The following is a 2874-nucleotide window of genomic DNA, read 5'->3' on the forward strand; positions in this document are numbered from 1 at the left end:
GCTCCGGAGGAGGAGGGCGGGCGTGTGTCACACTTGGCCCGAATAGGAGCACCTTCCCCGGGCACAGACGGTGCCAAGCGGCCCCTAAGTTTGCCCAAATGGAAGCTCCGGAGTAGGAGTGCATGCTGCCTGACAGTGAAGCCGAATATGAGCACCTTCCCCGGGCACAGGCGGTGCCAAGCGGCCCCTAAGTCTACCCTCATGGAAGCTCCGGAGGAGGAGTGCGGGCGTGTGTCACACTTGGCCCGAATAGGAGCACCTTCCCCGGGCACAGACGGTGCCAAGCGGCCCCTAAGTTTGCCCAAATGGAAGCTCCGGAGGAGGAGTGCATGCTGCCTGACAGTGAAGCCGAATATGAGCACCTTCCCCGGGCACAGGCGGTGCCAAGCGGCCCCTAAGTTTGCCCTTATGGAAGCTCCGGAGGAGGAGTGCATGCTGCCTGACAGTGAAGCCGAATATGAGCACCTTCCCCGGGCACAGGCGGTGCCAAGCGGCCCCTAAGTTTGCCCTTATGGAAGCTCCGGAGGAGGAGTGCATGCTGCCTGACAGTGAAGCCGAATAGGAGCACCTTCCCCGGGCACAGACGGTGCCAAGCGGCCCCTAAGTTTGCCCTTATGGAAGCTCCGGAGGAGGAGTGCATGCTGTGTGACAGTGAAGCCGAATAGGAGCACCTTCCCCGGGCACAGACGGTGCCAAGCGGCCCCTAAGTCTACCCTTATGGAAGCTCCGGAGGAGGAGTGCGGGCGTGTGTCACACTTGGCCCGAATAGGAGCACCTTCCCCGGGCACAGACGGTGCCAAGCGGCCCCTAAGTTTGCCCTTATGGAAGCTCCGGAGGAGGAGTGCATGCTGTGTGACAGTGAAGCCGAATAGGAGCACCTTCCCCGTGCACAGGCGGTGCCAAGCGGCCCCTAAGTTTGCCCTTATGGAAGCTCCGGAGGAGGAGTGCGGGCGTGTGTCACACTTGGCCCGAATAGGAGCACCTTCCCCGGGCACAGACGGTGCCAAGCGGCCCCTAAGTTTGCCCAAATGGAAGCTCCGGAGGAGGAGTGCATGCTGCCTGACAGTGAAGCCGAATATGAGCACCTTCCCCGGGCACAGGCGGTGCCAAGCGGCCCCTAAGTTTGCCCTAATGGAAGCTCCGGAGGAGGAGTGCGGGCGTGTGTCACACTTAGCCCGGAGAGGAGCACCTTCCCCGGGCACAGGCGGTGCCAAGCGGCCCCTAAGTTTGCCCTAATGGAAGCTCCGGACAGTGAAGCCGAATATGAGCACCTTCCCCGGGCACAGGCGGTGCCAAGTGGCCCCTAAGTCTACCCTCATGGAAGCTCCGGAGGAGGAGGGCGGGCGTGTGTCACACTTAGCCCGAATAGGAGCACATTCCCCGGGCACAGACGGTGCCAAGCGGCCCCTAAGTTTGCCCAAATGGAAGCTCCGGAGGAGGAGTGCATGCTGCATGACAGTGAAGCCGAATAGGAGCACCTTCCCCGGGCACAGGCGGTGCCAAGCGGCCCCTAAGTTTGCCCTTATGGAAGCTCCGGAGGAGGAGTGCATGCTGTGTGACAGTGAAGCCGAATAGGAGCACCTTCCCCGGGCACAGACGGTGCCAAGCGGCCCCTAAGTTTGCCCTAATGGAAGCTCCGGAGGAGGAGTGCGGGCGTCTGTCACACTTAGCCCGAATAGGAGCACCTTCCCCGGGCACGGGAGGTGCCAAGCGGCCCCTAAGTCTACCCTCATGGAATCTCCGGAGGAGGAGGGCGGGCGTGTGTCACACTTGGCCCGAATAGGAGCACCTTCCCCGGGCACAGACGGTGCCAAGCGGCCCCTAAGTTTGCCCTTATGGAAGCTCCGGAGGAGGAGTGCATGCTGTGTGACAGTGAAGCCGAATAGGAGCACCTTCCCCGGGCACAGACGGTGCCAAGCGGCCCCTAAGTTTGCCCTTATGGAAGCTCCGGAGGAGGAGTGCATGCTGTGTGACAGTGAAGCCGAATAGGAGCACCTTCCCCGGGCACAGACGGTGCCAAGCGGCCCCTAAGTTTGCCCTTATGGAAGCTCCGGAGGAGGAGTGCATGCTGTGTGACAGTGAAGCCGAATAGGAGCACCTTCCCCGGGCACAGACGGTGCCAAGCGGCCCTTAAGTCTACCCTCATGGAAGCTCCGGAGGAGGGCGGGCGTGTGTCACACTTGGCCCGAATAGGAGCACCTTCCCCGGGCACAGGCGGTGCCAAGCGGCCCCTAAGTTTGCCCAAATGGAAGCTCCGGAGGAGGAGTGCGGGCGTGTGTCACACTTGGCCCGAATAGGAGCACCTTCCCCGGGCACAGGCGGTGCCAAGCGGCCCCTAAGTTTACCCTCATGGAAACTCCGGAGGAGGAGGGCGGGCGTGTGTCACACTTGGCCCGAATATGAGGACCTTCCCCGGGCACAGGCCGTGCCAAGCGGCCCCTAAGTCTACCCTTATGGAAGCTCCGGAGGAGGAGTGCATGCTGCCTGACAGTGAAGCCGAATAGGAGCACCTTCCCCGGGCACAGACGGTGCCAAGCGGCCCCTAAGTTTGCCCTTATGGAAGCTCCGGAGGAGGAGTGCATGCTGTGTGACAGTGAAGCCGAATAGGAGCACCTTCCCCGGGCACAGACGGTGCCAAGCGGCCCCTAAGTCTACCCTTATGGAAGCTCCGGAGGAGGAGTGCGGGCGTGTGTCACACTTGGCCCGAATAGGAGCACCTTCCCCGGGCACAGACGGTGCCAAGCGGCCCCTAAGTTTGCCCTTATGGAAGCTCCGGAGGAGGAGTGCATGCTGTGTGACAGTGAAGCCGAATAGGAGCACCTTCCCCGTGCACAGGCGGTGCCAAGCGGCCCCTAAGTTTGCCCTTATGGAAGC

This window comes from Idiotropiscis lumnitzeri, chromosome 22, assembly GCF_059441095.1.
Source record: "Idiotropiscis lumnitzeri isolate Australia: NSW breed Sydney's pygmy pipehorse chromosome 22, RoL_Ilum_1.0, whole genome shotgun sequence".
NCBI lineage: Eukaryota > Metazoa > Chordata > Actinopteri > Syngnathiformes > Syngnathidae > Idiotropiscis > Idiotropiscis lumnitzeri.